Here is a 13,958-nt window from a genome sequence, read left to right as displayed (position 1 = left end):
CTGACAATTCAGTTTGTTTGTCACGTTTCTACATGACAGTTGAAGAAGGAAGGAGGAGACTCCTGAACTCAATATCACCCCAAAACAGAGTGTATCAATTAACACCCAGCAGCAAGCAGCAGGATTAAAGGAGCCCATCAGTGATGTAACACACTGACAATTCAGTTTGTTTGTCACATTTCTACATGACAGTTGAAGAAGGAAGGAGGAGACTCCTGCACTCAATATCACCCCAAAACGAGTGTATTAATTAACACCCAGCAGCAAGCAGCAGTATTAAAGGAGGTCATCAGTGATGTAACACACTGACAATTCAGTTTGTTTGTCACGTTTCTACATGACAGTTGAAGAAGGAAGGAGGAGACTCCTGCACTCAATATCACCCCAAAACGAGTGTATTAATTAACACCCAGCACCAAGCAGCAGTATTAAAGGAGGTCATCAGTGATGTAACACACTGACAATTCAGTTTGTTTGTCACGTTTCTACATGACAGTTGAAGCAGGAAGGAGGAGACTCCTGATCTCAATATCACCCCAAAACCGAGCCAGCAGCAAGCAGCAGTATTAAAGGAGGTCATCAGTGTTGTAACACACTGACAATTCAGTTTGTTTGTCACGTTTCTACATGACAGTTGAAGCAGGAAGGAGGAGACTCCTGAACTCAATATCACCCCAAAACAGAGTGTATCAATTTACACCACCAGAAAACAGCAGTATTAAAGGAGGTCATCAGTGATGTAACACACTGACAATTCAGTTTGTTTGTCACATTTCTACATGACAGTTGAAGAAATTCATTACAGCAGCAATCAACAGTATTTGGAAAAGGCAGCAATCAGTGTTTTGAATCACTGACAATTAACATCAATGATAAAGCAACCCAGAAATTCATTACAGCAGCAATCAACAGTATTTGGAAAAGGCAGCAATCAGTGTTTTGAATCCCTGACAATTAACATCAATGATAAAGCAACCCAGAAATTCATTACATCAGCAATCAACAGTATTTGGAACAGGCAGCAATCAGTGTTTTGAGTCACTGACAATTAACATCAATGATGATGTGAATTGGAAATTCATTACAGCAGCAATCAACAGTATTTGGAAAAGGCAGCAATCAGTGTTTTGAGTCACTGACAATTAACATCAATGATGATGTGAATTGGAAATTCATTACAGCAGCAATCAACAGCATTTGGAAAAGGCAGCAATCAGTGTTTTGAATCACAGACAATTGACGTCAATGATAAAGCGAATTGGAAATTCATTACAGCAGTAATCAACAGCATTTGGAAAAGGCAGCAATCAGTGTTTTGAATCACTGACAATTAACATCAATGATAAAGCAACCCAGAAATTCATTACAGCAGCAATCAACAGTATTTGGAAAAGGCAGCAATCAGTGTTTTGAATCACTGACAATTAACATCAATGATAAAGCAACCCAGAAATTCATTACATCAGCAATCAGCAGTATTTGGAACAGGCAGCAATCAGTGTTTTGAGTCACTGACAATTGACATCAATGATAATGCGAATTGGAAATTCATTACAGCAGCAATCAACAGCATTTGGAAAAGGCAGCAATCAGTGTTTTGAGTCACAGACAATTGACGTCAATGATAAAGCGAATTGGAAATTCATTACAGCAGTAATCAACAGCATTTGGAAAAGGCAGCAATCAGTGTTTTGAATCACTGACAATTAACATCAATGATAAAGCAACCCAGAAATTCATTACATCAGCAATCAGCAGTATTTGGAACAGGCAGCAATCAGTGTTTTGAGTCACTGACAATTGACATCAATGATAATGCGAATTGGAAATTCATTACAGCAGCAATCAACAGCATTTGGAAAAGGCAGCAATCAGTGTTTTGAGTCACAGACAATTGACGTCAATGATAAAGCGAATTGGAAATTCATTACAGCAGTAATCAACAGCATTTGGAACAGGCAGCAATCAGTGTTTTGAGTCAAAGACAATTGACGTCAATGATAAAGCGAATTGGAAATTCATTACAGCAGTAATCAACAGCATTTGGAACAGGCAGCAATCAGTGTTTTAAGTCAAAGACAATTAACGTCAATGATGATGTGCATTGGAAATTCATATGCCGTAGAAACCAGTCATATTTAAAGATGTAGCAATCAGTGTTTTGAGTCTGTTTTACTTGAAATTTTAAGAACGAGTAGATAGGAGATCCCAAAACTCTACATTATCCCTACATGAGGTGGAGGAGGAGAAAATTCATAATTCTTTTAAGTATACCTTATTATTTCATACCTATTATTCATTTGATATATGTATCAAAAGTGTAAAGAAGGTCACATCAACTAGCCAGTATCATAGTTGACTGACATTTTTCATATTACGCCTAAAAGCAGAGGAGAGGAGGTAGAACGTACCACCAAATCAGTATGTGGATCAATGTTTCAGTACATGTATCAATGTTTCAGTACATATATCAATGTTTCAGTACATGTATCAATGTTTCAGTACATGTATCAATGTTTCAAGATGGCTGAACTTCACAGCAGCTATCAGCATCATTCAGTGAATTTGATGTAGATGCAACTACCATACAGCAATAATCAAGAAGGAGAAACATATTATAATTATTTTACTATGCTTATTATTATTCTATACCTTATTATCATTTCATGCCTATTATTATTTAACCTATTATTATCATAATTCTATATCTATCATTATTTTATACGTATTTTGAACATCAAAGAGTGAAGAAGGTCACATCAACAAGCCAGTATCATAGTTATTGAAAACTGACATCCCCCTAGGAAGGGGAGGTAGAACAAGCAGCCAAATCACCAACGTATCAATGTTTCAGTATACATATCAATGTTTTAAGATAGCTGAACTTAATAGCAATCTACATAGCACACAACACCATGTATTACAACACTATGTCTTAGAAGTCTTACACTTAGACCTATCCCATAAGAAGTCCCAAGATTTGTACCTATCCTACAAGCAGTCTTAGAAGTCTTACACTCAGACCTATCCTACAAGCAGTCTTAGAAGTCTTACACTTAGACCTATCCCGCAAGCAGTCTTAGAAGTCTTACACTTAGACCTATCCTACAAGCAGTCTTAGAAGTCTTACACTTAGACCTATCCCGCAAGCAGTCTTAGAAGTCTTACACTTAGACCTATCCTACAAGCAGTCTTAGAAGTCTAACACTTAGACCTATCCCACAAGCAGTCTTAGTAGTCTCACACTTAGACCTATCCCACAAGCAGTCTTAGAAGTCTAACACTTAGACCTATCCTACAAGCAGTCTTAGAAGTCTAACACTTAGACCTATCCCACAAGCAGTCTTAGAAGACTTACACATCATCATCACCATCGCCGTCGCCGTCGCCGCCGTCGCCGCCGCCGCCGCCGCCGCCGCCGCCGCCGCCACCGCCACCGCCACCACCGCCACCACCACCACCACCGCCACCACCACCACCATCACCACCACCGCCACCACCACCACCACCGCCACCACCACAGGAGAGAGAGAGAGGAGAGGGAGAGGAAAGAGAGGAGAGAGAGAGAAAAGAGAGAGAGGAGAGAGGAGAGGAGAGGAAAGAGAGGAGAGAGGGAGGAAAGAGAGGAGAGGGGAGAGAGAGGAAAGAGGGAGGGGAGGGGATGGGGAAGGGGAAGGAGGAGGGGAAGGAGGAGGGGAGGGAGAGGGGGAGGGAGAGGGGGAGGGAGAGGGGGAGGGAGATGGAGAGGGGGAGGGGGAGGGGGAGGGGGAGGGAGAGGGAGAGAGAGAGATAGAGATAGAGAGGCAGTTTAACGTCGTACCTCAGGACAAAGAGAGAGAAAGAGAGAGAGAGAGAGGCAGTTTAACGTCGTACCTCAGGACAACTTTAAAAACACTGGTAAAAGTATAAAGCCAAGATTGAACGAATTCTTCTTGTGATTATATCAAATAACGCAATTTTATTTTATGAAAATGTGGCCTAAATCTGGGCTAAAATAGCTTGAATTGATGTTTAGATATTGTGTATTGTGTAGTTAAGAAAATTACAAGGTTTTAAGATAATATTCAAAATCCAAGTTTCCAAGTTTAATACATACATAAAAAGTATATTTACGAGTAGAAATTAAAATCAAGAAAAAAATATTTAAAAAATATCAAATATACAAATAAAAACCAACAACTTTTTACAAATTTACAATTAGTGTTAGTACAGATAGATCGATTGATGCGTCGATCAATTTGATGAAATATCTAAATTTCTAGTTTTCATCACTATTTACCTATAATAATTAAAGCCCAAGTGATTTCAGAATAACTGGGCCAGGCCAATCACTCACTCGATGATCATCAATTACTGGTACTACACAATCACAGAAAGAGTGGTTTTTACCGCGCGGTATATAAGGCCAGGTGCACCTCCCAATGATGTTGATATATACATTGATATTTATTGAATGAGAAAGCTGCAGGTAGTAGAGAAGAGCGATAGAAAAAAATTGCATGCAGAAAACAAGTGCATATGAGACACAGGAGATTACTGAAATTCAATACGGCTACCAGTCAGCCGTCTTGATTGTGAAAATAAAAAGAAGGTAAATCCAATTCAGCCACCAGTCAACCATCTTCATAACGAAAACATATTAATGAAATCTGATATGGTCACCAGTTAGCTTTGCAACCAATATGGCCACAGGTAGTTTAGTTTAGTGTGATTTCAACCACTCTTAGACCTTAGACCTTTTCCTTGAAAATGATTAGTTAACAATATGTGTAAACATGGCTGCCAGTAAGCCATCTTGATTCAGACTTCATTTTCAAAATGAATATCAATCATTACCATAGCACTCTAACCCTAACTTATTCAAACTAAACCCCTAAATAGTTGTGAAAAAATTAAATATGGCTGCCAGTCAGCCTTCTTGAGCATGCATGTAACTAATGCTTCGCTTAGCACCCTACATCTTTTCTATGGTAATAATAATTTTGAGTACTAGACTGAATAATAATTAATTAAAATAATAGTTTTAACAATCAAATCTGGCTGCCAGTTAGCCATCTTAAGTGTCGCTATTAACGTGGACAGGTGGACAGGCCACAGCCATGACAATACATTGTGCGACTAAAGACTAAAAAGAAATAAGTGAAACATGATAGATTATGGGGGAAATATGAAACTGAAATAAGGTTAGAAATAGTTTCATTCAATAAATATAGCTGTTTATATGAAATGTGTTTGAGAACCTTAAAAGTGGTGACAGTAGTGGTCCAGGGACGCCATGTCCTCTGGTCGAAATGCTTGACAATCTGACAATACGCCAGGTGAACACATACAGAAACCAATGACCGTTAAACTCACCACAATCAAGGAACAGTACCAATATAAACAATTTCATACAAAGACAGATTTACCCTCAGTTCATAAAACAATAAAAATAACCTAACAGTATTCTATCATAATTAAAACTGATTAATTTTACTATAAATATATTTCACTGATAATCCGACTAACTTTATAATTAATGTATTTTACTGATGACCTGAAAGTAATTCTATCAATGACAAAATTACCCTCAGTTCATAAAACAATAAATATAACCTAAAAGTATTCTATCATAATTAAAACTGATTAATTTTACTATAAATATATTTCACTGATAATCCGACTAACTTTATAATTAATGTATTTTACTGATGACCTGAGAATAATTCTATCAATGAGAGATTTACCCTCAGTTCATAAAACAATTAAATAACCTAACAGTATTCTATCATAATTAAAACTGATCAATTTTACTATAAATATATTTCACTGATAATCCGACTAACTTTATAATTAATGTATTTTACTGATGACCTGAAAGTAATTCTATCAATGACAAAATTACCCTCAGTTCATAAAACAATAAATATAACCTAACAGTATTCTATCATAATTAAAACTGATTAAATTTACTATAAATATATTTCACTGATAATCCGACTAACTTTATAATTAATGTATTTTACTGATAAAACAATTAAATAACCTAAAAGTATTCTATCATAATTAAAACTGATTAAATTTACTATAAATATATTTTACTGATAATCCGACTAACTTTATAATTAATGTATTTTACTGATGACCTGAGAATAATTCTATCAATGAGAGATTTACCCTCAGTTCATAAAACAATTAAATAACCTAACAGTATTCTATCATAATTAAAACTGATTAATTTTACTATAAATATATTTCACTGATAATCCGACTAACTTTATAATTAATGTATTTTACTGATGACCTGAAAGTAATTCTATCAATGACAAAATTACCCTCAGTTCATAAAACAATAAATATAACCTAAAAGTATTCTATCATAATTAAAACTGATTAAATTTACTATAAATATATTTTACTCATAATCCGACTTACTTTATAATTAATGTATTTTACTGATGACCTGAGAATAATTCTATCAATGACAGATTTACCTTCAGTTCATAAAACAATAAAATAACCTAACAGTATTCTATCATAATTAAAACTGATTAAATTTACTATAAATATATTTTACTGATAATCCGACTAACTTTATAATTAATGTATTTTACTGATGACCTGAGAATAATTCTATCAATGAGAGATTTACCCTCAGTTCATAAAACAATTAAATAACCTAAAAGTATTCTATCATAATTAAAACTGATTAAATTTACTATAAATATATTTTACTGATAATCCGACTAACTTTATAATTAATATATTTTACTGATGACCTGAGAATAATTCTATCAATGACAAAATTACCCTCAGTTCATAAAACAATAAAATTACCTAACAGTATTCTATCATGATTAAAACTGATTAATTTTACTATAAATATATTTTACTCATAATCCGACTTACTTTATAATTAATGTATTTTACTGATGACCTGAGAATAATTCTATCAATGACAGATTTACCTTCAGTTCATAAAACAATGAAATAACCTAAAAGTATTCTATCATAATTAAAACTGATTAAATTTACTATAAATATATTTTACTGATAATCCGACTAACTTTATAATTAATATATTTTACTGATGACCTGAGAATAATTCTATCAATGACAAAATTACCCTCAGTTCATAAAACAATAAAATTACCTAACAGTATTCTATCATGATTAAAACTGATTAATTTTACTATAAATATATTTTACTCATAATCCGACTTACTTTATAATTAATGTATTTTACTGATGACCTGAGAATAATTCTATCAATGACAGATTTACCTTCAGTTCATAAAACAATAAAAATAACCTAACAGTATTCTATCATAATTAAAACTGATTAATTTTACTATAAATATATTTTACTCATAATCCGACTTACTTTATAATTAATTTATTTTACTGATGACCTGAGAATAATTCTATCAATGACAGATTTACCTTCAGTTCATAAAACAATAAAATAACCTAACAGTATTCTATCATAATTAAAACTGATTAATTTTACTATAAATATATTTCACTGATAATCCGACTAACTTTATAATTAATGTATTTTACTGATGACCTGAGAATAATTCTATCAATGACAGATTTACCCTCAGTTCATAAAACAATAAAAATAACCTAAAAGTATTCTATCATAATTAAAACTGATTAATTTTACTATAAATATATTTTACTGATAATCCGACTAACTTTATAATTAATATATTTTACTGATGACCTGAGAATAATTCTATCAATGACAGATTTACCCTCAGTTCATAAAACAATAAAAATAACCTAAAAGTATTCTATCATAATTAAAACTGATTAATTTTACTATAAATATATTTTACTGATAATCCGACTAACTTTATAATTAATTTATTTTACTGATGACCTGAGAATAATTCTATCAATGAGAGATTTACCCTCAGTTCATAAAACAAGAAAAATAACCTAATAGTATTCTATCATAATTAAAACTGATTAATTTTACTATAAATATATTTTACTGATAATCCGACTAACTTTATAATTAATATATTTTACTGATGACCTGAGAATAATTCTATCAATGACAGATTTACCCTCAGTTCATAAAACAATTAAATAACCTAATAGTATTCTATCATAATTAAAACTGATCAATTTTACTATAAATATATTTTACTGATAATCCGACTAACTTTATAATTAATTTATTTTACTGATGACCTGAGAATAATTCTATCAATGACAGATTTACCCTCAGTTCATAAAACAATTAAATTACCTAACAGTATTCTATCATAATTAAAACTGATCAATTTTACTATAAATATATTTTACTGATAATCCGACTAACTTTATAATTAATGTATTTTACTGATGACCTGAAAGTAATTCTATCAATGACAAAATTACCCTCAGTTCATAAAACAATTAAATAACCTAACAGTATTCTATCATGATTAAAACTGATCAATTTTACTATAAATATATTTTACTGATAATCCGACTAACTTTATAATTAATATATTTTACTGATGACCTGAGAATAATTCTATCAATGACAAAATTACCCTCAGTTCATAAAACAATAAAATTACCTAACAGTATTCTATCATGATTAAAACTGATTAATTTTACTATAAATATATTTTACTCATAATCCGACTTACTTTATAATTAATGTATTTTACTGATGACCTGAGAATAATTCTATCAATGACAGATTTACCTTCAGTTCATAAAACAATGAAATAACCTAAAAGTATTCTATCATAATTAAAACTGATTAATTTTACTATAAATATATTTTACTCATAATCCGACTTACTTTATAATTAATTTATTTTACTGATGACCTGAGAATAATTCTATCAATGACAGATTTACCTTCAGTTCATAAAACAATAAAATAACCTAACAGTATTCTATCATAATTAAAACTGATTAATTTTACTATAAATATATTTCACTGATAATCCGACTAACTTTATAATTAATGTATTTTACTGATGACCTGAGAATAATTCTATCAATGACAGATTTACCCTCAGTTCATAAAACAATAAAAATAACCTAAAAGTATTCTATCATAATTAAAACTGATTAATTTTACTATAAATATATTTTACTGATAATCCGACTAACTTTATAATTAATATATTTTACTGATGACCTGAGAATAATTCTATCAATGACAGATTTACCCTCAGTTCATAAAACAATAAAAATAACCTAAAAGTATTCTATCATAATTAAAACTGATTAATTTTACTATAAATATATTTTACTGATAATCCGACTAACTTTATAATTAATTTATTTTACTGATGACCTGAGAATAATTCTATCAATGACAGATTTACCCTCAGTTCATAAAACAATAAAAATAACCTAAAAGTATTCTATCATAATTAAAACTGATTAATTTTACTATAAATATATTTTACTGATAATCCGACTAACTTTATAATTAATATATTTTACTGATGACCTGAGAATAATTCTATCAATGACAGATTTACCCTCAGTTCATAAAACAATAAAAATAACCTAAAAGTATTCTATCATAATTAAAACTGATTAATTTTACTATAAATATATTTTACTGATAATCCGACTAACTTTATAATTAATTTATTTTACTGATGACCTGAGAATAATTCTATCAATGAGAGATTTACCCTCAGTTCATAAAACAAGAAAAATAACCTAATAGTATTCTATCATAATTAAAACTGATTAATTTTACTATAAATATATTTTACTGATAATCCGACTAACTTTATAATTAATATATTTTACTGATGACCTGAGAATAATTCTATCAATGACAGATTTACCCTCAGTTCATAAAACAATTAAATAACCTAATAGTATTCTATCATAATTAAAACTGATCAATTTTACTATAAATATATTTTACTGATAATCCGACTAACTTTATAATTAATTTATTTTACTGATGACCTGAGAATAATTCTATCAATGACAGATTTACCCTCAGTTCATAAAACAATTAAATTACCTAACAGTATTCTATCATAATTAAAACTGATCAATTTTACTATAAATATATTTTACTGATAATCCGACTAACTTTATAATTAATGTATTTTACTGATGACCTGAAAGTAATTCTATCAATGACAAAATTACCCTCAGTTCATAAAACAATTAAATAACCTAACAGTATTCTATCATGATTAAAAACACCTGAACATTAATGTATTTTATTGATGATCCCTAGAGTGATTTTATTAATGATGAAAATTTGTTTATTCCGAACCCTAGAAACAACAGACTTTATACCTTTAATAACTAAACTTTAAAATAATAATATAACTTGACCCAAACAAACTTAAATAACGAGACTTAAATATACTTAAATAACTCGACTTGAATAACTAGAAATCGACTAAAATAACTAGACCTAAATATACTTAAATTACTAGACCTAAATATACTTAAGTAAATTAGCCTAAATAGACTTAAATTAACTAGAAATATACTTAAATAACTAGCCTAAATAGACTTAAATAGCGAGACCTAAATAGACTTGAATAACTAGAAATATACTAAATAAATAGACCTGAATAGACTTAAATAACTAGATCTAAACACAATAAACAAATAAACTGAAATCAAAAAGTGAATACAATAAACTCACAGACAATCTGAAAATATCTTTAAAACAAAATAGAAAAATCAAGAAAAGAAGATTAAATAAAGTATGAGAAGTTCTCAATCACATTTCATATGAACTATGAGTACAAGCTCTTCGTGCGTGCATTATAATATATGGGCCTTTTATATAACCACTATTTGTATCTGTGTTGTGGACCACGTAATTGTGTCAAAGAGTATTCAGTGATAAAACCTGGACCTTCAGTTATCCGTTTCAAATATCTTGGGTTCCAGTATATGATATAGTCAAATATAAGATAAATAACTCATCAAATTGATCTGTAGGTTAGTTTTAAAAAACGAATATAATCTAGTTCTTAAAAAATATAAAATGGTTTGAAATTATTTAAAATTAAAATAGTTTAAAATAAGTACAAATAAAACAATTTAAAATATGATATACATAAAATTTGTTCCGTGATATTCAATAATGTTTTACAACGCAGATTTTTTTTAGATATTCAGGAAATGTTAAGATATGGATAAAACAATTTTTAGATAATTAATAGTTGATGTAAGATTCAGATAAAATAGTTTTTAAGATAATAGTTTCTTCTTGAATGCGATAGGTTTGACGCCGGTAACTTTTATAAAAGGAACATTTTCCCAAATGATTTCCTAACAACGAGGAATCACTTTGACCATCAAAAGTTGGAGTAAATTGGAATTTTTGCAATGAATGACTCGAAACATAGAATGAATTTGGTTGAATCTTTAGGAAATAAGTGAAAAACTGTAACGGTAATAATCTTAACACTAACTGTTCAATAACTGGAATATTACTGAAATGTTTGCTGGCTATTGATGATGATGATGATGATGATGATGATGATGATGATGATGATGATGATGATGATGATGATGATGATGATGATGATGATGATGATGATGATGCTGGTTTTTGTTTAATAATTGGATGCGATCAACCTCTGACTGTTCTCTATACAGGGGTTCAACCTACTCTCTATGACTGCCTTCTACAGGAATTAACTTCCCTTCTCTGACTGTTCTCTATACAGGGGTTCAACCTGCTCTCTATGACTGCCTTCTACAGGAATTAACTTTCCTTCTCTGACTGTCCTCTATACAGGAATTAACTTCCTTCTCTGACTGTCCTCTATACAGGAATTAACTTCCTTCTCTGACTGTCCTCTATACAGGAATTAACTTTCCTTCTCTGACTGTCCTCTATACAGGAATTAACTTTCCTTCTCTGACTGTCCTCTATACAGGAATTAACTTTCCTTCTCTGACTGTCCTCTATACAGGAATTAACTTCCCTTCTCTGACTGTCCTCTATACAGGAATTAACTTCCCTTCTCTGACTGTCCTCTATACAGGAATTAATTTCCCTTCTCTGACTGTCCTCTATACAGGAATTAACTTTCCTTCTCTGACTGTCCTCTATACAGGAATTAACTTCCCTTTTCTGACTGTCCTCTATACAGGAATTAACTTATCAATGATTATTTCTCAAATCTGAATTTTCAATCACATTATCTAAAAATATCTCAATCTTATCTTTTATTTAATGCTCAATTATTTGGTGTAAAAATCTAAATCATCACACCTTAACTCCTCATCAACGCTAACTACTCTCTCTCCTCTGCTCAATAAACAAGAATTATGAAGTCAAATTCTGAACCTGATGATCATTAGGGTCATTATTAGCCAATACAACTTCACCGACTTGACAACAACAAATTCTCTTATCAGAGATCATTCTTTTACTGAATCTATACAGAATTTTATAAGGTTTTATTTATCGTATTTATCAATTATTAAATTCATGTATTGATCATGGATCAAGTGAATTATTCCATTTTACACCCTAATAAAGGACCATGGGTGCAGTAGGATCAACTGAGTACAGTTAACCATTGAGCATTGAAATGGATTTGTTGTGGGATTTGCAATAAGGTATGAAGATGAAATCTTGGCGCACACAACACCAGTAGTAAGCGTGTGTGATAGTATGCATGGTATTACATTATTCCCATGACTCGCACATGGCAGACGATCGATTCAATGTTTATTCTATAACATTGAACTTGGATGCAGACGGGCTCTCCCAGTGATGACATTATCAAGAAACAAGGTCAAGCATCGATTATTAGAAATGGGGAAAATTCATCTGCTCATTTTCTCCCAGTACTTCCAAATGACAAAGAGCTGATGGACACAACTTTCCATATTAATTCCATCTATTTCTCTTCTGATGACAAAATATCAGCTGTGTAGATCCAGTGGTTACAATTTGACCACCCAGAGCTGACAGAAAGTTACTCTCAGCACTATAAGGATGTCGATAAGGATCAACGTGGTTGATCCTAAAAATGTAATGAAATCGATTACCGTTGTTTTTGCTGTGATTTCCAGTTTTGCTCAACATTTTATCCAATGTCACGCAGTTATTCGTATGAATACATATTCCTATTCTTAAACGAGTGAATATTTGAAGTCCTTCCAATCACATTTAAAGGATTTCCTTCTGCTATTTGGCAATAGATATAAACATTTCAAGTTTTCGTGATAAATCAAATAAATCTTTAAATCTGTAATTAGAAAAACAAGTATTTTAATAACAATAAACAATGATTTTAAACTTGACGTATGAACGTCATAGTATCAGGGGTGGGATAACATGGAACACATTAAAAAAAGTATTCCAATGTAGTTTGATAAGAAATCGCATTATGTGTAAAACATAGCTGTTCCTTCTCTGCGTTTTTGAGTATCAAAAAGAATCACATTATGTGAATCATAGCTGTCCTTTTGATTTGAAAAATCCATGGAACTGCACGAGTCATTTTGAATGCAGGAATGGAATTGCTGCATGAATGGAACTGCATGAGTGTCATTTTGAATGCAGGAATGGAATTGCTGCATGAATGGAACTGCATGAGTGTCATTTTGAATGCAGGAATGGAACTGCATGAGTCATTTTGAAAGCGGGAATTGAACTGCACGAGTCATTTTGAATGCAAGAATGGAACTGCATGAGTGTCATTTTGAATGCAGGAATGGAATTGCATAAATCATGTTGAATGCAAGAATGGAACTGCATGAGTCATTTTGAATGCAGGAATGGAACTGCGTGTCATTTTGATGCAGGAATGGAACTGCATGAGTCATTTTGAATGCAAGAATGGAATTGCATAAGTCATTTTGTATGCAAGAATGGAATGGTGTGGGCGGGTTTGGTAGGAACACAGCGGGACGTACAGTCAGAAAATAAATGAAAATAATTTAAAATAATGATGGATGACATGATGGAATGAAATTAAATTCATCCAAGGAAAATAAATAAAGTT

This window comes from Tubulanus polymorphus, chromosome 11 (genome assembly GCF_964204645.1).
Source record: "Tubulanus polymorphus chromosome 11, tnTubPoly1.2, whole genome shotgun sequence".
In the NCBI taxonomy this organism is placed as follows: Eukaryota; Metazoa; Nemertea; class Palaeonemertea; order Tubulaniformes; family Tubulanidae; genus Tubulanus; species Tubulanus polymorphus.
This window is presented reverse-complemented; position numbering follows the sequence as displayed.